This window comes from Aulostomus chinensis, chromosome 4 (assembly GCF_037954235.1).
Source record: "Aulostomus chinensis isolate RoL2024-O1b breed Wild chromosome 4, RoL_Achi_v1.0, whole genome shotgun sequence".
Lineage (NCBI taxonomy): Eukaryota > Metazoa > Chordata > Actinopteri > Syngnathiformes > Aulostomidae > Aulostomus > Aulostomus chinensis.
In genome coordinates, this window is record NC_141323.1 from 30,482,637 (window position 1) to 30,506,884 (window position 24,248).

General features: G+C 42.2%; 5 non-coding genes across 5 annotated transcripts; 1 reads left to right on the forward strand and 4 right to left on the reverse strand.

Moving 5' to 3' along the window:
• Nucleotides 1-1,925: 1,925 nt before the first annotated feature.
• trnas-uga (transfer RNA serine (anticodon UGA)) lies at nucleotides 1,926-2,007 on the reverse strand. The gene has a single exon. It is a non-coding gene; the product is annotated as a tRNA-Ser (tRNA).
• A 12,973-nt stretch (nucleotides 2,008-14,980) lies between these two features.
• On the forward strand, nucleotides 14,981-15,053 carry trnaf-gaa (transfer RNA phenylalanine (anticodon GAA)). Its single transcript has one exon. It is a non-coding gene; the product is annotated as a tRNA-Phe (tRNA).
• Nucleotides 15,054-16,320: 1,267 nt separating this feature from the next.
• LOC147266386 (5S ribosomal RNA) lies at nucleotides 16,321-16,439 on the reverse strand. Its single transcript, XR_015114918.1, has one exon. It is a non-coding gene; the product is annotated as a 5S ribosomal RNA (ribosomal RNA).
• A 309-nt stretch (nucleotides 16,440-16,748) lies between these two features.
• LOC147266387 (5S ribosomal RNA) lies at nucleotides 16,749-16,867 on the reverse strand. Its single transcript, XR_015114755.1, has one exon. It is a non-coding gene; the product is annotated as a 5S ribosomal RNA (ribosomal RNA).
• A 6,971-nt stretch (nucleotides 16,868-23,838) lies between these two features.
• Nucleotides 23,839-23,957, reverse strand: LOC147266388 (5S ribosomal RNA). The gene has a single exon (XR_015114285.1). It is a non-coding gene; the product is annotated as a 5S ribosomal RNA (ribosomal RNA).
• Between the last annotated feature and the right edge of the window lie 291 nt (nucleotides 23,958-24,248).

Below are 24,248 nucleotides of genomic sequence, written 5' to 3' on the forward strand. Positions count from 1 at the left end.
ACTTCAAAATATAGCAACACATCTGAACTGTGTTGGAGAGGATGTCAGTTAATAGGAGATTTTACGCACATATTCTGGGATTGCCCACAGCTGTTGAACTTCTGGGAGAATGGTCGGAAGGAGATTGGGCAAATTTTGGACATTAATTTTGCTTTGGACGCAGCAATGTTTATCCTTGGCATACCACCTGAGAATCTGACAGACAGAAACCTGATTGCTTTGTGGAGGATTTTGATTCTGATCGCTAAAAAGACAATAACAGCCTGCTTGCTAAAGCCAGAACCTCCAAACATATCACAATGGAGGAATAGAGTAAAAAATGTATACATCATGGAAAAAATCACAGCAAGGTTACAGCTGAAAACAGGACAGTTTGCTGAAAGATGGGCACCAGTGAAAACAGTATTGGAATTATAAACATCAACATTTTTTAAAATTTTTTTATTTATTTATTTTTTTTTCATGTGTGTCTTGGAATAAGTATCTGAACACTTGTCTGGAATATTTGTCTGCGCATCTCTGTCATGTTCTATCTGTGCTGTATGTATGTTAAATAAAAAATAAGTTCCAAAAAAAAAAAAAGCCTCACAGTAATTCAATAATCTAGAAGTAGAAACCAGAGTCACTTGGGACAAAGATGGGATTCAAACCCATGCGTGCAGAGCACAATGGATTAGCAGTCCATCGCCTTAACCACTCGGCCACCTCGTCTGCTGACAGCAACCCTGAGCTTTTAAACACCTGAACTCTTTGGAGCCTATTTGTCAGAAATGGACCCAGCAGGAGCCACTGAACACAACTCTGACATAATCAGGCTTCTTCCCAGCAGCATCGTGCTACAGAAGGCAGAATACAGACCATCGACACATCATCAGAGTGAACACCAGCTGATGTTCACAAGTTTAATTCACCTTTTACTACAAAATGACATCCAAGCTCAGATTCTCTTGTCCTGATTGAACAAGTAAATGTTTAAGAAGATGAGAGTACCAGACTTTTTCATCCAAGGAAACAAGCATCCTATCACTGTCCTATGCAGAGTTTCTATGAAAAAAAGTGAGACAACCCCAAGATTTTCTTTTTCCTGTTGTTGGATTTTGCCACAGAGAATCAGAGCCAATCAAAAGCTTGTTGGACTTTAACGTTGGAGGACTGAACAAGTCATGACATCATCAGTTTTACCTTCACAGGTGCTTCATTTACTTTACTTTCAATTTTACAGAGGTAGAACCTGAAATCAAAGCTGTCTGTCAAAAGAAGTGAAAGCTTCCCAGGCTGTGATGTTCTTGTCTACAAACTGTCTTGTATGGAGCTTCAATCTTTAATAAAAAGAATAAAAAGAGGATAACATTTGTTGTGATTTGGCGCTTTAAAAATAAAACTTACGACTTACATGGAAACTGGGGGGGGGGGTGGAGCCTCCATCAGGTATGTGTTTGATGTCTGAATTCTGTCTCTGATGTCTGAATTCTGTCTTTGATCTCTGGGTTCTGAGCATTGGTCTCCTGCTTCAGTCTTTGATCTCTGACTGATCCTAAACTAATCAAAGGATCACATCAGCATATTGGTCCAGTCTACAGATGGTGATTTTACCTATTTGAAGCCTTATTTTGTGTTTGATGGACATTTTTAAAATCACTAATGATTTTTTGACTGAACATCCTGGACACTGTGGTGCCTGATGAGGAGACAACTTGGGTACAAAGTTGAACAGGAGGGTTTTTGGAGAAGGGATATTTTTGCAGTGTTCCAAGTCAATAATAACTGTGGCAAAATGTCATCATTTTTCAAAATGTCCTCACGAAGATGGTTTGAAATTCTGTCTCTCCCTCATCCTCAGCTTCTACAGCCCTTTAAAGAAAACCTTTGACTCGTGGATCTAACAAAGATCAGATGTTGTCTCCTCCAGAACATCAACACTTTAACGTTGTTGGCAGGACTCCAACCTGAGCAGGGAGACCCCAATGGATTTCAAGTCCATCGCCTTCACCACTCGGCCACAACAACCACATTCACACACAAATTTGTAAAAGATTCACATTGACACAATTCTTTAAAATTATGTTACAAGCCCATTTGTGTGAGGTCCTATTTTCTCTTTTTCAGCATTCCTTTGTTTCCAGGTCTCTAATAAGTGCAGAATTACAAAGACAAGCAAGCTTGATCCATCCTGGGCAGGTGATAGGAGCCATTGACCACTGGCCAGAGACCCTGGCACAGACGTTGGGGGTGGTGATAGAGAGCATTTCTACAATTATATTCTACATTTATAGAAGTCTACAATCCTACAATTTCATTGAGCAGACGCTTTTGTCCAAAGCCACTTGCATATGTTTTTGGTGAGTTTGGCTCCTGAGCTCAAGACAGTTGTGACTAATAAAGGACAGCTTCAAACGCAGCTGTGAAGCCTCATTGTCAGCTGGGAGGAACGACAGGTGTCTCCCTCTAGTGGCTCCTCACAGCAACACAAGCCTCATTTCATTCACATGCATCCACCACCTCACTACCAAAGGCCAGTTGGGCCTCCACAGACAGGTGAGTTTCAAGTGTTGGACAAAGGTCTTTAAGATGTTCTTATTAATTCTATAACATCTGAGATTAAAATCTATGGAATTACAACTAACAAGCAGTCAAACACCTGATCAGATGCTCCTTCATGAGGCTGAGAAGAATCAATCTAAACTGGGATGAAGAAAATGAATTGAGAAGAGAACCTACTGATTGGATGACATGGACCCACCTGATCCATGTTAGCCTTGTTGGAGCAGAAAGAGGTGGATCAGAGGAATCAGTGGATCAAGACTCAGGTGTCAGATGCAGAATGTCTTTATTGACAATGGAGTGAGAGAAATCTTCCAATGTGAGAGAACGTGACAGACCATTTTATACCACAGACAGGCTGTGTGTGTGTGTGTGTGTGTGTGTGTGTGTGTGTGTGTGTGTGTGTGTGTGTGTGTGTGTCCTAACTGACTGGAAACTGGATAATAACCAGACTAACTTTTATTATTGACCAAGTCTGGGTGACTCACTTAATTCATAACTGAAGTGATTATTTAATTAATAAACAGAACATTTGTCCAAAAGTCATGATCAAATTCATGTAAAATCTGAGCAACGAGGGTTTGAAAATGTTCAAATGAGCCAAAACAATGTCCTGGGATCCAACCAGGGACCTTTAGATCCACACCAATCTTCCCTGACCTCATAGAAACTGGAACATTTCAACAAATAAATTCAAATTCAACTAAGCAGCAACTCTAGAACAGTCAGAGCACTTGCTAATTCCCCTGTTAGCTCCAGATCAGACAATGCAGGCTCACCTTCACGCTTGGTTGTACGACCGTCACCAGTTGAATCTTCTCTGGTTTAACAAACTCTGGGGACTCAAGACACAAGTCAGCACCGGTGCAGGTCCAGATCCAGATGTTAGCTGATGGGGACAATGGCTTAAGGGAGCTCCAGGTAGCTGGTTTGAACTGGTCCCTCATCTCTGTGAGGAGAAACCATCTGAGGTGGAGGGTGAAGATCTGCTTTGTCCTCCTGATCTCCCAGTAAAGCCAGTATCAGTAGCGGCTGGCTCATAGGGGGCGCTGGGGCGCCGCCCCACCAGCTGTGGAGAGGAAAATCCCTACATGTATTGATACATATATATGTGCATATGTTTACAATTTGTATCGTCAGTGTCAGCCTTACTTAATTGTGTGTGTCTACATGCAATATGGGTCATTTAAACAACATTTACGCCAACTGACTCATTCAATTAATAGTGAATTTACTCTGATAGACTGTATAATTTGTCTTTAGGGGCGCTCGTCAAAGCGCCCCAGACCTGCAATTAATTAGCCAATCCTGTATGGTTGCTAGGGAAAAATAATGAATAATTGGCCAATCAACATCGCCAAATTTAACGGCGTAGGGGCGCTGGAAAAGTCGCCCCTACGCCAACGTAAAATGCGTGAAGGTTTGGATTGCTAAAGCTAGCTGAGGAGCCCGCGATATTCTTTTTGCGTAGTGAGATTCCCAGATTTCCGAATCCCTACGAAAAAAATACCGCGAGAAGTGAGTGAGAGAGAAAATGGCGACAACAACGATCGAAGTTCAAGAGCAGCAGTTTCCACCGATTTCGGTGAGATCCCTTTTAAATTTCCCTTTTGCGAGGAGGACCATGGCGGAAAAAATCCGCGTTAAGGAGCTGGGACCGGACAAGCCTGAAATCAACATCCAGCAGCAGTCCAAGGAAAAGGCTAAATCCTACAACAGGACTTTTTGCCGGAGCTGGTTTCAGCGCAAGCCGTGGCTGACGGGTTGTGGAGCAGCCAACGCACTTTTTTGCTTCCCCTACATCCCTTTCAGGAGTGACCGGTGTGATTCAGCATGGACACAGACAGGAATCACTGACCTGAAGCACCTCTCCGAGCGGATTAAGAAACACGAAAGAGCGAAAATTCACATGGAAAACTGCGTGAAGCTAGCGGTTCTTGGGAAGATTAGCATAGCAACGCAGCTCGATGACAGTCACCGCATCGCTGTAAGGAAGCACAATGATGACGTAGATAAGAACCGTAACATCTTATCTAAGATAATTAACTGTTAAATTCCGTGGTGCTTTTGAACTGGCTCTGCGGGGACATGACGAAAGTGATTCCTCTGACAACGCTGGAATATTCAGAGGTCCAGTTGACTTGATGGCATCCATTGATCGGTACTTGAGGGAGCACCTTGAAAATGCAACCGTTTTTAAAGGCACCTCGAAGACAGTACAGAACGAGCTCCTGGACTGTATGCTGGCAGTTTTGAGAGAACAGATCCTGGATGAAGTTAAATCGGCAGACTTTTTAGCGATCCAGGCTGATGAAACTACTGACGTTTCAACACAGTGTCAGTTAGTCTTAGTTCTGAGATACATTGACGACCGCCACAATATTCAAGAGCGGTTCTTTGAATTTCTGAAACTGCCCAACACCTGTGCGGATGCAATAGCCAGTGCCTTATTGGAGAGGCTGCACAGCATCCTTTCTGAGGGACAAGAAAAGAAGCTGATTGCCCAGGCCTGTGATGGGGCAGCTGTGATGAGGGGTGCCAAAGGAGGAGTGCAGCGAAAGGTACAAGACATCTATCCAAACGCTCACTATGTTCACTGCTATGCCCATCAGTTAAACCTGATACTGCAGCAAGCAACCTCCCACATCCCTCAGATCAGTCACTTTTTTTCTGACATGGGGGGATTTGCTTCTCTTTCCTCTAAGTCAAGCAAGAGAACTGCAGTGCTTGATGAGATGGTTGCGCACCGACTTCCAAGTGCATCATCAACACGTTGGAACTTCAACAGTCGTGTTAACACAGTTTATGAGCACAAGAAGGATCTGGTGAATTGCTTTCAGGCTATCCGGAACAGTGAAGGGTTTGATAGCCAGACAAAGAGAGAAGCTGGTGGCTATGTGAGAATGCTGGAAGATGAAACTTTTTGCTTTTTACTGGCCCTGTTCCACAAAATCATGCCACATGTGGACATCCTTTACAACCAGCTGCAGAAGAGAAACATTGATGCTGTCTACATGGCAGGAGTCACCCAGACATTCATTGACCACATGCAGGCTATCAGGTATGCTAAATTAATTAATTTGTAGCCTAACCTAAATTTCTCTGTATATGTAGACTTAAATGCTTATATATCATCTTATTTAAAGAATTGATTTATCTGTATAATATAACTGACAGTAATGACATCCACCTTTGGTTTTGTTAATGTATCCCTAACCAGTTTTTAGAACTTACTCATGAAACTTATGTGTTGGGTCAGGGAGGATGTGCCTACTCTGGCTGAGGATGAGGAGTTCAGGGGACCTGCTCAGGAGCCACCCGCAAAGAGACGCAGAACCTTGGGAGAAGACACACTGCACCATTTGGCACTGGAGGTAAGAACTTGCTTTTTAGTGTGATTTGAATCACATTATTAAATAAAATCAAAATAAGATGTTGGCCAAATGATACAGTGGTCCAGACTTAAATGTATATTGTTTTATGATGATGTGAATCATTACAGTATGTTTATTACATAATGTAGGCTAGCTCATCAGGTCAATGTATTAAGACAAGTGAAGATGCAATAATTCCTATTTTGTATAATTATATCATTGCATAGGTATGTGACACCATTGTGAGCCATGCCAAGGAGAGATTTAGTTTCACCAAGCATCTTGTCAGCGCCACACTCCTGCAAGGAGACCTGTTCCCACAGCACAGCCGAAAGTTCCCAGATTCAGCACTGAAAACCACAGTGGAAGCCTATCCCTCATTGGACAAGGCCAGACTTTAAACAGAGCTGTCTCTGATCTACGGGAACGAAGAGTTTCAGAGTTGCAGTGGTGCACTGGCTCTCTATCAGGTTTTGATGGAAAATAACCTTCAAGACACGTTCACTGAAACTGTAAGTCTGCTCAACATCCTCATCACCACACCAATGACAACGTCAGAATCTGAGAGGTGCTTCTCCACTTTGAAGAGGATAAAAACTTTTCTTACAAATACCATGGCACAAGATCGGCTCAACGCTCTGGCTATGCTCTCCATTGAGAAAAAACTGACACGAAACATTCCTGGTTTCAACACCAGGGTCATTGAGAAATTTGCCTCCCAGAAAGAGAGACGAGCAAAGTTCCTGTACAAATGACTGCTGAATTCGAACACACACCCAGAAAGACTGAAACAAATAGACAGAGAGACAGAGGGAGAGAGACAGGTAGACGAAGAGAGAAAGAGAGATGGACACAAAGAGAGAGAGACAGAGAGAGACAGACACACTAAGAGACAAACAAACAGAGATAGAGACACAGAGAAAAGGACACAAAGACGGAGACACAGAGAAGGAGACAGAGACAGACACAGATGAACAAAGAGAGAGACAGAGAGAGAGAGACACACACATTGTTGATTTGTATCGTATAGATTAAGCTCAAATCACCTTCTGTAAAGTTAACATCATTGTATAATATTTGATCTCATAAAATTGACTGTAGTTGTAAATTGTTGTTGTTTTTTTTGTCTTTGAAACTGTCGATTTTAAGAAGGAAAGTAAATACTATTTTAAAACATTTAATAATTATCCGGCTGCTCTTTTTGAATGATTATACTAGACTAGGCACGGAAATGTTTTTGGCACACCAGCCCCACCAAGAATTTTTTTCACCTGCCACCACTGGCTTCTGTCATTTAGTTTCCAGGAAATGTTGATGACACACTGGGATTTTTTGTTCTCCTGCTGTCACTGTCAAGTGCCAGCTTAACATGTGAGAGGTAGCAGGATCCATGCATGTGTTCATGTTTACAGCAGACAAGGAGGAAACCTTGGAGGATTTCAGGGACTTTTAGCAGTGGTTCACACTTCAGGTGTGAAAGCTTCTCAGTATAAAATTTTAAGTGAGCGAGCCAGGAGTTGAACCTAGAATCTTCTGACAGTAGTCAGTCATGCTATCCATTGCACCACCAGCCCTGTGAAAACCTCTTCATGTTCATGTGTACTTGATTTTATAGACAATCCAAACGATCTGGTGGCATTTTCAGGGGACACAATGGTGCAGTGGTCAGCACTGTGGCCTCACAGCAAGAAGGTTCCAGATTCGAGCCCCAGCTGTGTGGAGTCTGCATGTTCTCCCTGTGTCTGTGTGGGTTCTCTCTGGTACTCCAGCTTCCTCCCACAGTCCAAAGACATCAAGAGGGGACGAGGCTGATTGATACTCTAAATTGACCGTAGGTGTGGCTGTGAGTGTGAATGGTTGTCTGCCTGTATGTGTTGGCCCTGTGATGGACTGGTGACATGTCCAGGATGAACCCCGCCTCTTGTCCGAAGGCTGCTTGGATAGGCTCCACCCCCACACACAAACCTTGACATATAATCAGTGGAGAAAAGGAAATTTATCAACACTCATGACTTCATCTGTTTTGAGGACTGAACTGGATATAAACTCTGAGAATTCAGAGTAAGGACCAGGAGGGTGGGACACAATAATAGATAGGAGGAAATGTGGAGTCTGGGTTCTTTTCTAGAATGTGAAGGCAATGACAGTCCTGCCAAGTGACATCACTGACATGAATGGATGACTTCAGTCACATGACTGGATGACTTCAGTCACATGACTGGATGACTTCAGTCACATGACTGGATGACAGTGTAGATGCCAATGTAGAGGTTGGGGAAACAGTCTCTGAGAATCCAGCTTGAACCAACGCCCTCCTTGTTCTTCAAAAACCCAAACAGCGACCATCAGTCTCCCTCCAATCCTGTACTTGGGTTCAATGTTGCTGTTCCATTTTGCAGCAGTAGGTGTCGCTGTGATCCCAGGTTCAGTTCAAGAGTCCCAACTCCAGCTCATGTTGGTGACCTCAGTGGCAGGGTAAAATGGCGCTTCAGTGGATCATGTGCATCAACTCATGTCTGTCCTCACTGCTCCACAGGTCTGTCAAATGTTCTGTAAAATAGTTTGAGCACAGCAGAGATGCTAGATTAGGAGTTGATGGGAGTTGTTGCAGATACCAGTGTCCAAAGTCCGGCTTGAACCTAGTTTGTGCACTTATTTGTCAAGCTAGCAGAGATTCTTTTCACTGCCAAGCTAAAGTGACTTCTGTCAACAAAGGTAAACACACAAAAGGATATTTCTACTGTCAGTTCAAGATTTTTATCAAACTCCTTTTTCATAGCTTCAACCTTCCTCTTGTGTTAGCTTTCTGTTCCCATCTCTGATGTTAACAGGTCAGTTTTGACCCTCGTCTTCAATCAGCTGTAAAATAAACTAAAAACAATTTTCTATCATCCAAGTTGTTTCCCATCTCCCGGTTACCTTGTTAGGCTTCCTTATCCATGGAAATATTGATTGGAATATTTTGTTGTGGGCCTCTGGACCTTTTTTTAGTCAGTAAACCCTCGATTTCAGTTAAAAAAAATGATCAAATGAACCTCCAGAAAATCATAGAAATAAACAAAATGTTGTTGTGTTTCCTGACCATTACTGAGGGGTGTTAGAACACATCTCTGACATGGATTGGTTTGATTTATTATTCATTTTAATATTATTAACTATTGTAACATCCATGGTGTTATGGGTCAGTTTCGACCCTCATATATTTACTTCAACAAAAAGGCAAAAAATTCTCTTTTTTTTCAGCAATAGAACTTTAATACAAACACAAAATGAAAAGCAGAAATGGAGTGACTGCAGGAACAGGAGCTCCATGGAGCTCAAAGGAGTGATCACTCTCAACTTTGAGCAGTCCTGTTCAGAGTTTTCCAACAGGGCTTTGAGAGACCAAGAGTTCCCCAGAGCTGCAAGGAGGAACAAGAAGGAGACTTGGAAAAAGAAGGGAGGGAAACCTGCTGATGTGTTATGAACTTAAGTCACATAAAGTTCTCCATTTATTGAGTTTGTATTTTAAAACTTAAATGTGCAGTTCAGTGTTGAACAATAAAGAATGTGTTTATTGGTGATAAAGCATTTCAAGCTTTAAGTAGGAGGAATTGCTTTCTTGATCACCCCTTGACTAAAAACACCTACAAAATAAAACACACCACTGCTGTGGGCACCCACCTCATGGGAGTCAGGCCCCTGGTGGTCATGGCCCCCAGGAGCCGTGGTGGGCGTCCCTGATTTTCATTTCTAAAAGGTGGCAACCTGACAGCAAACAAACCCATCCTCTGAACCAGGAGTCTCAGTTGAGGCTGCATCTGAAACCAAAGACTGTGTATGAATAACTGTCAACCCACATTCTTTGTCTGGACTAAAAGTTAATTAGTTAACAGTTGGCTAAGCTACCTGTGGTCAACTACTGATTTAAAAAAGGTCCAGAGGCCCACAACAAAATTTTCAAATCATCCAGTCATGTGACTGAAGTCATCCAGTCACGTGACTAAAGCCATCCAGTCACGTGACTGAAGCCATCCATTCATGTGACTGAAGTCATCCATTCATGTGACTGAAGTCATCCATTCATGTCATTGATGTCACTTGGCAGGACTGTCATTGCCGTCACATTCTAGAAAAGAATCCAGACTCCACATGTGGCTCCCATGATAACTGATGGACCTCTGGTTGGAGGCTGGACGATGATGTTCTGACTTGAAGGAAAACTCCTTGTCCAAATTCCATTGTGTTCAAATTTAAAGTCCCACAATAAGAAGTAGCTGAATCTGACAGGTGAAGGTTTGGAACTACAAGATGGTTGATGTTTTCTTGACTTGATGCTCTGACTGTCAGGGTAGATGACAGCTTCTTTCTGCTGCTGCATCTGAGTGGCTATGATTGGAGGTTTTACCTCCCAAGTTTGTCTGGTTCCAGGGGAAATTTGAAAATTCCAGTCCCCAACCTTGGCTGTTCTGAAACTCTTCTCCTGAATCACTCCTGAGCTGCAGCAAGAAAAAATACCAGTGCCCAACCAGATCAACTTCATGGCTGCTAACAGCCTCAGACACTTGATTTCCATCAATCTGGAGCCAAGAAGGCCCTCACCTGTGGTTCTCCTCCAGGAGGGTCCAGGTTCTGCCATTGTGGCTCCTTGTGCCACTGCCAGAGAGTCTCAGCTGCACACTGCAACATTTCAAGAGGAGATTTACATTCCTTCAAATGTCCTGACATCTTCTTCCAATGGTTCTGTTCCATATTTATATTTTAAAATCAATCACACAATGAAAGCTGCCACAGCTGGTTTAAGAGAGAGAACACACTAAGAGATTTGAAACCAGTAAAATATGCTTTTCTGTGTGCAAACTAGTGAGGGGCATGGAAGGATATTTTACCACCAATACAGAACCCAAACTTTAGTCATGTGATGAGATGGCGACTGTGAAGAGTGATTATGAAGTTAATGGACAAAATGTGAATTGAAAGAAAATACATTAAAAAATACTAAATAAACAAATAAATAAAAGAAGGAGCACAAATGACATTTTTCTGCACAAATTTACTGGTATTAGACTGCATTTTTGGTTCATGAGTAGATGAAAGAGTATCACATATATATTATATACATGTGATACATGCACGTGGCTTTGGACGAAAGCTGAAAGAAATTGTAGAATTATTTAAATGTACCAAGTGGACTGTTTCAGGTTTCTTGAAGATGCTTCAGCTCTCATCCAAGAGGCGTCTTCAGTTTTCTTCACTGATGGGAGGATTTATAGCTCTGTGGGGGCGGGACCTTCTACAGAGGTGATTGACACATGTGAGCTCTGGGTGTCTGAGTTGTTTTGGTCAGGTTGTGAAAGGGAAGTTGACTCAACTGGTATCTGTGTCAGTTAAAAGCCTCACAGTAATTCCATAATGTTGGAGTAGAAACCAGAGTCGCTCACAATGAGGATGGGATTCAAACCCACGCGTGCAGAGCACAATGGATTAGCAGTCCATCGCCTTAACCACTCGGCCACCTTGTCTGCTGACAGCAACCCTGAGCTTTTAAACACCTGAACTCTTTGGAGCCTATTTGTCAGAAATGGACCCAGCAGGAGCCACTGAACACAACTCTGACATAATCAGGCTTCTTCCCAGCAGCATCGTGCTACAGAAGGCAGAATACAGACCATCGACACATCATCAGAGTGAACACCAGCTGTTGTTTACAAGTTTAATTCACCTTTTACTACAAAATGACATCCAAGCTCAGATTCTCTTGTCCTGATTGAACAAGTAAATGTTTAAGAAGATGAGAGTACCAGACTTTTTCATCCAAGGAAACAAGCATCCTATCACTGTCCTATGCAGAGTTTCTTTAAAAAAAAAAAGTGAGACAACCTCAAGATTTTCTGTTTCCTCTTGTTGGATTTTGCCACAGAGAATCAGAGACAATCAAAAGCTTGTTGGACTTTAACGTTGGAGGACTGAACAAGTCATGACATCATCAGTTTTACCTTCACAGGTGCTTCATTTACTTTACTTTCAATTTTACAGAGGTAGAACCTGAAATCAAAGCTGTCCATCAAAAGAAGTGAAAGCTTCCCAGGCTGTGATGTTCTTGTCTACAAACTGTCTTGTATGGAGCTTCAATCTTTAATAAAAAGAATAAAAAGAAGATAACACTTGTTGTGATTTGGCGCTTTAAAAATAAAACTTACGACTTACATGGAAACTGTCTGGGGGGGGGGGGTGGAGCCTCCATCAGGTATGTGTTTGATGTCTGAATTCTTTCTCTGATGTCTGAATTCTGTCTTTGATCTCTGGGTTCTGAGCATTGATCTCCTGCTTCAGTCTTTGATCTCTGACTGATCCTAAACTAATCAAAGGATCACATCAGCATATTGGTCCAGTCTACAGATGGTGATTTTACCTATTTGAAGCCTTATTTTGTGTTTGATGGACATTTTTAAAATCATTAATGACTTTTTGACTGAACATCCTGGACACTGTGGTGCCTGATGAGGAGACAACTTGGGTACAAAGTTGAAGAGGAGGGTTTTTGGAGAGGGGATATTTTTGCAGTGTTCCAAGTCAATAATAACTGTGGCAAATATCATCATTTTTCAAAATGTCCTCACGAAGATGGTTTGAAATTCTGTCTCTCCCTCATCCTCAGCTGCTGCAGCACTTTAAAGAAAACCTTTGACTCGTGGATCTAACAAAGATCAGATGTTGTCTCCTCCAGAACATCAACACTTTAACGTTGTTGGCAGGACTCCAACCTGAGCAGGGAGACCCCAATGGATTTCTAGTCCATCGCCTTCACCACTCGGCCACAACAACCACATTCACACACACATTTGTAAAAGATTCACATTGACACAACTCTTTAAAATTGTGTCACAAGCCCATTTGTGTGAGGTCCTATTTTCTCTTTTTCCGCATTCCTTTGTTTCCAGGTCTCTAATAAGTGCAGAATTACAAAGACAAGCAAGCTGGATCCATCCTGGGCAGGTGATAGGAGCCATTGACCACTGGCCAGAGACCCTGGCACAGACTTTGGGGAGTGGTGAGAGAGAGCATTTCTACAATTATATTCTACATTTATAGAATTCTACAATCCTACAATTTCATTGAGCAGACGCTTTTGTCCAAAGCCACTTGCATATTTTTTCGGTGAGTTTGGCTCCTGAGCTCAAGACAGTTGTGACTCATAAAGGACAGCTTCAAATGCAGCTGTGAAGCCTCATTGTCAGCTGGGAGGAATGACAGGTGTCTCCCTCTAGTGGCTCCTCACAGCAACACGAGCCTCATTTCATTCACATGCATCCACCACCTCACGACCAAAGGCCAGTTGGGCCTCAACAGACAGGTGAGTTTCAAGTGTTGGACAAAGGTCTTTAAGATGTTCTTATTAATTCTATAACATCTGAGATTAAAATCTATGGAATTACAACCAACAAGCAGTCAAACACCTGATCAGATGCTCCTTCATGAGGCTGAGAAGAATCAATCTAAACTGGGATGAAGAAAATTAATTGAGAAGAGAAACCTACTGATTGGATGACATGGACCCACCTGATCCATGTCAGCCTTGTTGGAGCAGAAAGAGGTGGATCAGAGGAATCAGTGGATCAAGACTCAGGTGTCAGATGAAGAATCTCTTTATTCACAATTGAGTCAGAGAAATCTTCCAACGTGAACGTGACAGACCATTTTATACCAAAGACAGGCTGTGTGTGTGTGTGTGTGTGTGTGTGTGTGTGCGTGTGTCCCTACTGACTGGAAACTGAATAATAACCAGACTTATTTTTGTTATTGACCAAGTCTGGGTGACTCACTAAATTCATAACTGAAGTGATTATTTAATTAATAAACAAGACATTTGTCCAAAAGTCATGATCAAATTCATGTAAAATCTGAGCAACGAGGGTTTGAAAATGTTCAAATGAGCCAAAACAATGTCCTGGGATCCAACCAGGGACCTTTAGATCCACACCAATCTTCCCTGACCTCATAGAAACTGGAACATTTCAACAAATAAATTCAAATTCAACTAAGCAGCAACTCTAGAACAGTCAGAGCACTTGCTAATTCCCCTGTTAGCTCCAGATCAGACAATGCAGGCTCACCTTCACACTTGGTTGTACGACCGTCACCAGTTGAAGCTTCTCTGGTTCAACAAACTCTGGGGACTCAAGACACAAATCAGCACCGGTGCAGGTCCAGATCCAGATGTTAGCTGATGGGGACAATGGCTTAAGGGAGCTCCAGGTAGCTGGTTTGAACTGGTCCCTCATCTCTGTGAGTAGAAACCATCTGAGGTGGAGGGTGAAGATCTGCTTTGACCTCCTGATCTCCCAGTAAAGCCAGTATAGATGTTGAGCTTGGAGGAGTTGATGGCCTCCTTCATCTTCTTGTTGGAGATGTTTGCTAAACTCAGCACCACCACAGATCAGAGGAAAGTCCACTTGTCAGCTGGACACTGGAGTTTCTAGTGACCTGCAGGATCTTAGTTGTGGTGGCAGCAGGCCTGTTCTAAGAGCTTTGCTCACATTCATGATCAGGCTTCATAATGGTTCTGGACCACTGTGTGATAGGAGCTGATCCTGGAGCAGCAGAAGACAAATATAGAGAAGAAAAGACAAAAGACAGAGAGAAATGAGGGAGAGAATGACAAAAAGATGGGAACAAGATGAGGGTGAAAGACAAGCAGAGAGAAAGACAGGGGGACAGGGGGATGGAAGACAGACACACAACCAACAACAGCAACAGCAGCAATAATAGTTTTGATATTGTCCTGTTATTGATGTTTTCATGTGAAAGTGGCATATTTAAGATAAAAGACACTGTTAGAACAGAAAGATCCATAAAACCCACCAACCAGAGGTGTGTCTGGTACAGATGTGGAATTATTGGCTCACACAATGTTGAGGCAACTGGGAAGAAGACAAACAAAAGAGGCTTGTGTGATTCAGACATTCATCAAAAATGGTCCTGTCGAACTGTTCAATGTGTCATGACTTCAGAAGCTCAAATCCTCTCTAAGTTCTAGTGAGAGTGGAAGAGATTATAAAATGAGAGAAGCAGGGCCCTCCCTCAGAGCTGAAATAGCTCAGTTGGGAGAGCGTTAGACTGAAGATCTAAAGGTCCCTGGTCCCATCCCAGGTTTCAGCAGAGGAACAGCATTGACTTTACTTTCCAGTGGAGGAACTGCAGACATGAAGGAAACGAACATCTTGTCCTGTGCATTCTTATGACATTCAAGACATTTTTGGAGCCTCTTGTTGGATTTTGCCACAGAGAATCAGAACCAATCAAAAGCATGGTGGACTTGAACATGGAGGATTGAACAAGTCAAGAAAGCAGCAGTTTGACCTTCACAGGTGTTTCTTTTCCTGTCTAAATGCTGAAGGAAGAGCCTGAGTAGCTCAGACGGTAGAGCATCAGACTTTTAATCTGAGGGTCCAGGGTTAAAGTCCCTGTTCAGGTGCTATGCTGGTGTTGAGCAACATGGTACTGGATGAAGTTCATTGTTGAACAAACTGTTATCATCAGAAGTAGAAGTGTTCTCGTCTTGCCACTGTGAGACTGTAGCTGCAGGTCAAATGTGAGATAAAAGTGACTAATAATAATTTCATGTGGCATGCAATTAACGAAAGACCACAAATGACACTGGTCAAGTTAATTTTATTTATATTGCACCAAATCACAACAAAACTTATCTCATGACACTTTACAGGTAGAGCAGGTCCAGTACCAAACTGCTTCAATGAATCTACACCCAACAATTCTCCATCAGCAAGCACATCCTGCAAAAGCGGCGACAAAAACCTTCCTTTTAACAGGCAGGAACATCGAGCAGATCCAGGCTCAATGGGGACGGCCTTCTGCTTTGACCGATTGGGGGGAAAGAGAAAAGGAACAAAACAGATAATGGAGGAAGACGGATATGTAGAAGGAAAGAGAGGGACAGAGATAAAGAGAGAGAGAGACTGATGGAAAGACGGTGATGTGAGTAGGTGGAGCTACGGGTGGCAGCTTGAGCCTCTTCAGCTCTGCAGCCTCCTCCAGCAGCACCCAGATCTGGAATGAGAGGAGCCAAAAAGGCTCCAGAAAAGGAGACAAGTTAGTAATACCTATGAGTATAATTAATGTATGACACATATAGGAGGAGAGAGAGGAGTAGAGAGAAGCCCAGTACACTGCATCTGCCATCTTTCTACTTCAAATTAAATAGGTGTCCTGTCAATAAAAGAAAAGAAAGTTGATGTCATCTAGAGAAAAGTACTGCATCTGCAATCTGTCTACTTCAAATTACACACTGCATGACATTCCATTCGAAAGCTGTGGAGGGCACTTCAAGAAAAGGTGTGTGAGGGAAGCTCGCTCATGCTGGTCCCCAAAGACTCAAAGCTGCCCTTTCCTCACAAAGAAATAAAAAAGCTTACAGCACCTGGTATTCCCAGGCGGTCTTCCATCCAAGTACTAACCAGGCCCGACCCTGCTTGGCTTCCGAGATCAGACGAGATCGGGCGTGTTCAGAGTAATATGGCCATAAGCCTTTGACTCTGACACACATGGGCTCTATATCCATTTCACACAATTTACAACCTCAGAAAAAAAGTGATGCGCAACAGCCTCAGGGTCTTTTCACACGCCAAATCGGTGTCCTGTCAATAAAAGAAAAGAATGTTGATGTCATCTAGAGAAAAGTACTGCATCTGCCATCTGTCTACTTCAAATTAACCACTGCATGACATTCCATTCCAAAGCTGTGGAGGGCGCTTCAAGAAAAGGTGTGTGAGGGAAGCTCGCTCATGCTGGTCCCCAAACACTCAAAGCTGCCCTTTCCTCACAATGAAACAAAAAAGCTTACAACACCTGGTATTCCCAGGCGATCTCCCATCCAAGTACTAACCAGGCCAAACCCTGCTTAGCTTCCGAGATCAGACGAGATCGGGCGTGTTCAGAGTGGTATGGCCGTAAGCTTTTGACTCTCACACACATGGGCTCTATATCCATTTCACACACTTTACAACCTCAGAAAAAAAGTGATGCGCAACAGCCTCAGGGTCTTTTTACACGCCAAATCGGTGTCCTGTCAATAAAACAAAAGAATGTTGATGTCATCGAGAGAAAAGTACTGCATCTGCCATCTGTCTTCTTCAAATTAACCACTGCATGAAATTCCATTCCAAAGCTGCAGAGGGCCCTTCAAGAAAAGGTGTGTGAGGGAAGCTCGCTCATGCTGGTCCCCAAAGTCTCAAAGCGGCCCTTTCCTCACAATGAAACAATAAGCTTTCAGCACCTGGTATTCCCAGGCGGTCTTCCATCCAAGTACTAACCAGGCCCGACCCTGCTAAGCTTCCGAGATCAGACGAGATCGGGCGTGTTTTTTTTTTTTTTGTCTTTTATGATCAAAAATACATCATACATTTTTACCAACTGTACATTCTTATTTACATGACAAAATTTAACAATTATATAAAAAATAAATTCCTTCAGGAAAGAAATCTTACCAAAAAAAACCCCCACCCTTGATACACCTCGAACTTGATGACAACACCATCAGAGTTTTTTTTTTTTTTTTTTTTTTAATTAAGTTAAATTTAGACAAATAAACCAACACTATGTGCCTACAGCCACTGGAGCAATGCAGGTCATTCCAAAAAATAAAATAAATAAAAATTAAAGAGAGACAAAAAAAAACTCATGGGACTAAAAAGAACAAATTCCTGTCGTGAAGTGTCACACACACAAATTTTTTTTTTTTTTTTTTTTTTTATAAATGAAATTTTATCAAAATGAAATGTTAAACACACCAAAAACATAAACCACCCAATTTGCTCACCCCTTTATTAAATTTGAAAAATACTTTGCTTTATAAAAAAAAAGAGACTACTTAGCTCGGAATTTGAAGAGAAAACATACCATTGTCAATCTTGTTTATTTCAATTTTGCCATTTGCTATGTTGAAAAATGTGTTTTTCCTGCAGAAAGTGTTTTCAAAAATATCCTTGTCCATGTCATGTAAGATTTGTAGGTGCGTCAAGAGTGTTGTGTAAAAAACCCCAAATATGTTTATTTTCTTCTTTTCATGGAGAGCGTAGTTTCTAGTTGTCCATATTGATTTTTTTGCAAAAGTGAGTATGGTATTTATGAGAGTCCTGTTCTGATCCTTTTGTTTCAGTGTTGTACCAAAGAGAAGAGTCCATGTCCATAGTGTTTCATCTGTCAAACTGAAATTGCAGTGCTCTTGCAGTAGCATCCTTATGAAATTCCTGAATTTATCCGATTCCTTGCAGTTGATGAATAGATGCTCCTGGTCTTCCGGTTCTTTATTGCAGATTTGGCATGTCCTACTGTAGTTTTCCTTATTAATCTGGTGTAATTTGATTCCTGTGAAAATTCTCCTGTGTCTGATATTGAATTCTAGCTTGAAAGTATTGCTGTCCATGTAAGGTATGTTAAGGTTTTGCCAGATTTTTCCTATCGGTATTCCCTTGAATAATTGTGCCCAGTGTTTTTCTGCTTTTGGAGTGCGTTTAATTGAGTTAATCCCTATGGTGTACCAGTCCTTTGTTTTCACCTGTGACAGCTCTTTCCCTGTGTACTGTGTGACAAGCTCAAGCGGTGGGAGTTCGGGGTCTGCTCTCGATTTGTCCGTGATGATTAAGTTTCTCCACAGTGAGGTTATGTTTCTGTTGATTTTGTTACCTAGTCCATTTAGGTAATCCTTTCTGCACGGTGTCCCTGTTTTTTTGAGTTGGGTTGTGACTTTCCTGAGACTGAACAGACCCCTTTCCCCCACCACTTGACCGACCCTTGTTATATTATGTTGCTGAAGTGCCCTGCATTTAAGTGTCCTACCATTGTGTGTGAAAAAGGTGCTTTCGAGAAAAGGTAACTGCAGCACATGACTTTTCTGACTGCACTTAGGCCTGAGGTGGGGCAGGAATTTGCCCCATGCCTCTAGCACCTCCTGGTAGAACATCGGTAGCGAGCCATGGCTTTTCCCAGGAAGGAGGTGATAAAGAGGGAGTTTCTCCCCCTCCCCGTACTCAGCCAGGTAGCCCGCCATTGTGTCCTCCCAGGGGTACTGCCTGTTCGAATCGAGAAAATTTCTAACTAATTTGGCCCTGAGTGCATCTTTTTTTGCACTGATGTCAATTAGTCCTAATCCCCCCTCCCTTTTATTAGCAATTATCACCCGATGAGCGATCGAATTTCCCTTTCCCCTCCAAAGGAAGGAGGAGATCGCTTCATTTAGCGAATTTAGTGCCCACTGCGGTAGCTCACAGGCCCCCAAAACATGATTAATTTTTGACAGTATTAAGGCATTGATGACAATTACCTTTCCTCTCAGGCTTAAACCCCTACTTCTCCATAAATTAAGTGTATTTTCTACCTTTTTTACAAGTTCTCTCCACCCTAAGTCCCTGGCTTCCCCTTCATTTTTACCAATGTATACACCCAGTATTTTCCTGTATTCTTTAGTGCTAAAACCCCAATTATTTTTTAAACTATTTTTACCGAATTCCATCATTTCTGACTTATTTCTGTTAACCTTAGCTCCTGATGCTTTTTCATATCTTTCTAGATGTTTTATAATATAATTTAAATTTTCTTCATTTTTAAACATTATATTGATATCATCCGCAAATTGTGCTATTTTAACGACTTTGTCTCTATATGTTTTTATACCTATAATATTCTTATCATTCATTATACTTAAAGCTAGTGGCTCAGCAACAATACTGTATAAAAGAGCTGAAAGCGGGCATCCTTGCCTTACCGATCTTTTTAATTTGATCTTTTCTGTTAGTTGTCCATTTATCTTTATTTGACTGTATACGTTATCGTATAATAATTTAATCCATCTAATAAAGCCTTCACCGTATCCAAATCTTTTTAAAGTTTTATATAAGAAAAGATGTTCTACTCTGTCGAATGCTTTCTCCAAATCAATTCCAAGCAGATACCCCCCCTGTGCTGCCATTGTCCTGACGGTATCCTTTATTGTAAGGATCGTATCTATGATGTCTCTATCTGGTATGCCGTATGCCTGTGTATTACCAATAATGGTTCCTATTGTAAGTTTAAGCCTGTTTGCCAGTGTTTTGGTCAGTATCTTGTAATCTGTATTGAGTAAACTTATTGGTCTATAGTTTGTTATATCCTGTTTTGAACCTTTATTTTTGTAGATAAGTGAAATTATTCCTGCAGTGAATGTATTGGATGTTCTCTGTTCCCGTTCCATTGAGTGGTACAATGACAGCAACAGGGGAGCTATCTGCTCTTTGAAACAAATATAAAATTCTGCTGTTAAACCATCTACCCCTGGACTTTTGTTTTTATTTAAGCTATCTATTGCCGTCTTTATCTCATTAATAGTAATTTGTGCATCAGACCATTCCTTATCCTCCACTGAAATACTAGTTTGGATATTTGATAACAACTTGTCTACCTCTTCGCTATTGCTATATCCATTATCAAATAATTCTTTATAAAACTCTGTAGTTACTCTTAGTATATTTTCTTGATCGTCATATTCTTTTCCAGTTATATCGTTGATTTTTTCTATTATAGTTTTGTTTTGTTTTTGCTTTTCGAGCCCCAAAAAATATGCGGTGCATTTTTCTCCTTCTACTAAATTTTTAACTCTGCTTCTTATCATTGCACCTCTGCATTTTATTTTTTCTATGTTTCCTAGTTTTGCTTTATATAATTCAGTTTTCTGTGTTTCTGTTAGGTTCTTTATCAAATAATGCTATTTCATGATTGATTAATTTTCTTAGTCGATTTTCCTCCAGCTCCTCTCTCCACTTTTTCTCTTTACTATAATTTATACTACTTCTTTTAATTCTTTGCTTTAGAATTTCCCACTTTTCTATAAAATTATTTTCTATTTTCATTTCTATTTTTGCATAATCAAGCAGTTTTGTGATTTTTTTAACGTAAGTTGAATCTGCCAGGAGGCTGGAGTTGAGGCACCAGGTACCTCCCCCCCTGAAACCTCCTGCAGCACCCAAGTAACACTCAATTGTTGCGTGATCACTCCATGCGTTATAATTATATTGTATTTTATTGATCTGTTTTGTTGCTTCAGGGGCCGCTAGACATAAATCTATTCTGGCTTGTTTCATTTTTCCCTGCACAACCTGTCTTCTGGAGTACTCTTTCTTGAATGGGTTGTGAATTCTCCATACATCTGTCAAATTGTGAATATTCATTAAATTATATAGCTCAGTTCTGCTTGTGTCATTCTTGTATACATTGTTAATTGATATATCATCCTTAGTTAATGCGATATTGAAATCTCCTATTATTATGGTTCTATGATCTATCCATCTGCTTATACTATTTAGAAACATTTTCCTTTCCTTTTCACAGTTACTGGCATATATGTTAACAATTCTGTATGTTCTATTGTTTATGCAAACATCTATAATAAGTATTCTACCTTTCTTGTCATGATATATTAACTTGCTATTGGTACTTATAGTCTTTTTTACTAAAATAGCTACGCCACAAGATTTACTTGTGCCGTTGCTAAAAAAGACATCTCCTTCCCACATTTTGCTTGCTGCCGCCACGCTATCCCCTTCCCACCTTGTCTCCTGTAAGCAGAGAATGTCACACTTGCTTTTAAGTAAAATGGCGGTCATCCTGCCATAAGTGCGGAGTCCATTGACATTAAGGGAGTGCAGCAGAAACATGGTCAGACCAAAAAAACCTTTAAACAGCCAATTTTCCCTCAAGATTTTTTACCTCTCCCTCCTTCTTTCTTCTGTTTTTTCTTCATCGCAGCATCTTTTATTGAGGTGTGCTTTTTCCGAATATTTTTTATTGTGGCAAAGTCCATTTCCGAGTCACTGTTTGATCTACTCTGAGGAGGGAAGGTGGAGGGCACATTTAAGGTAGGTACCCTGGTGGATGTGGCTGCCGCCGGCTGCAATTCTCTTGGGGTATCCCCCACCTCCATTGATTCCAGGAGTTGAGAAGGCTCCGGCTCCTTTTCGGACCCGTTTCCTCCTCCATCCTTTCCTCTCTGCTGTGGGCCTGAGTCAGTGCTCATGTCATTCAGACTTGAACCAAGCCTTGTGCCTGGGCTCTGCACCACTTTAGGAGGGCTCTGGGTTCTCTGAGGGGCGTAACCCTCACCGGCAGCCTGCTTGGCGGCGCCACTACCCACCTCGTCATCTTCCTCCTCATCCTCCGTTCCTCCCTCACTTAAACCTTCCATCTCACTGTACAGCTCCTCAGATCCAGATTCCACCACAATATCCTCATCACTATAATTACAATTACATTCATCAATTTTGTTCCAACACACCTCACATTTCTGTATCTTATTAGGTTTCCTGTTGCACTCCCTTGCATAATGCCCCTGGACACCACACTTATGGCAGGAGAACTCAGGACAGTCCCTTAGGATGTGCCCCGGCTGGAGGCACATCCTACACACCCTAGCCTGCCTATCATGTATGACCCTGAAATATTCCGGTCCTATTGCTGTGTCAAACCGTGCTGAATAAGGCAGAGATTGGACCTTGTCTGTAAATTTTACTTTGAGAAACCGCGTCCCATCAGCAATTTGCGTACCCGGCCACATCCTCCTCCTTATAGTTGATGCAGCTGAGACTCCCCACCCTTCTAGCTTTTGTAAAATTTCCTCATCTCTGATGTAAGCTGGTAAGCTTAAAAAAGAAACCATGAGTTCATCATTACACAGATCTTTGACATGCACTGTGTTGTCCCCAATTTTGAAACCATCTAGGATTCTCTCTTTCCCTTTGATGTGTGACATGGTAATTTCATATTTCTGCGGCCCTGTCGCCCTACAGGCTATTAAACCTCCACACAGTGCTCTTATGCATCTCATTAATTCGAGAACTGGGACTTCATCCTGCCCAGTTACCTCGACACTGACAGTCAGTTCTCTGTCATACTTGTGGTCGCCACCCGCAGATTTCGCCGCTCCATGTCGCTGCTGCAGCTGCCTTTCCCCACCAGACGCCGCATCTCTTTCCGCCGCCAATTCTCTCTCACTCTCCGTCGCCTCTCCAGTAGCTCCTCGCTGCCCAGGTCTTCTCGGAACCACGTCTTCAGCTCTGTTCTTCAGGCCACCAGCTCTCGTTGCCTGTGGACCGGCTCCAGCGCTCATCTCCTCTGAATCAGCCGCTGCTCGCCGTCTTTCCCCCGCTGTCGCTGCGGAAGCCGCTCTCGCATTTCCCTCCGGCAGTTTTCCTTCCGACTTCTTCATGTTTCGTTTCTGATTGTTTCTTTTAACAAGCAACCATTTTTCATTTTCTTCACCTGTTTGTGCGTTTATGTCAAGTCCGTTTTCCATGCTCGTAATCTGAAATCCGTTTGCAGAGTTCAAATCCATTTGGTCCGTCCGAAAGTTTTCCATTAGGAAAAAAAAAACTCAAATTGACCTCCCCCGATCAGTATAAAAAACTGTCGGGGGGAAAAAATGTTCACTCTAAAAACGAACCAAAAATGCACGGAAAATAAGGAAGAACAATGAAAAAGGCTGAAAAAAACGAAAGAAATGGGAAAAGCGGAGTCCGCGACCTCCGTGTGTCGTGCTGTCAGCGTACCGTCTGATTGGCGCATGCGTGTTCAGAGTGGTATGGCCGTAAGCCCTTGACTCTGACACACATGGGCTCTATATCCATTTCACACACTTTACAACCTCAGAAAAAAAGTGATGCGCAACAGCCTCAGGGTCTTTTCACACGCCAAATACGTGTCCTGTCAATAAAAGAAAAGAATGTTGATGTCATCGAGAGAAAAGTACTGCATCTGCCATCTGTCTTCTTCAAATTAACCACTGCATGACATTCCATTCCAAAGCTGCGGAGGGCGCTTCAAGAAAAGGTGTGTGAGGGAAGCTCGCTCATGCTGGTCCCCAAAGACTCAAAGCGGCCCTTTCCTCACAAAGAAACAAAATAGCTTACAGCATCTGGTATTCCCAGGCGGTCTTCCATCCAAGTACTAACCAGTCCCGACCCTGCTTAGCTTCCGAGATCAGACGAGATCGGGCGTGTTCAGAGTGGTATGGCCGTAAGCCCTTGACTCTCACACACATGGGCTCTATATCCATTTCACAAACTTTACAACCTCAGAAAAAAAGTGATGCGCAAAAGCCTCAGGGTCTTTTCACACGCCAAATCGGTGTCCTGTCAATAAAAGAAAGGAATGTTGATGTCATCGAGACGAAAGTACTGCATCTGCCATCTGTCTTCTTCAAATTAACCACTGCATGACATTCCATTCCAAAGCTGCAGAGGGCGCTTCAAGAAAAGGTGTGTGAGGGAAGCTCGCTCATGCTGGTCCCCAAAGACTCAAAGCGGCCCTTTC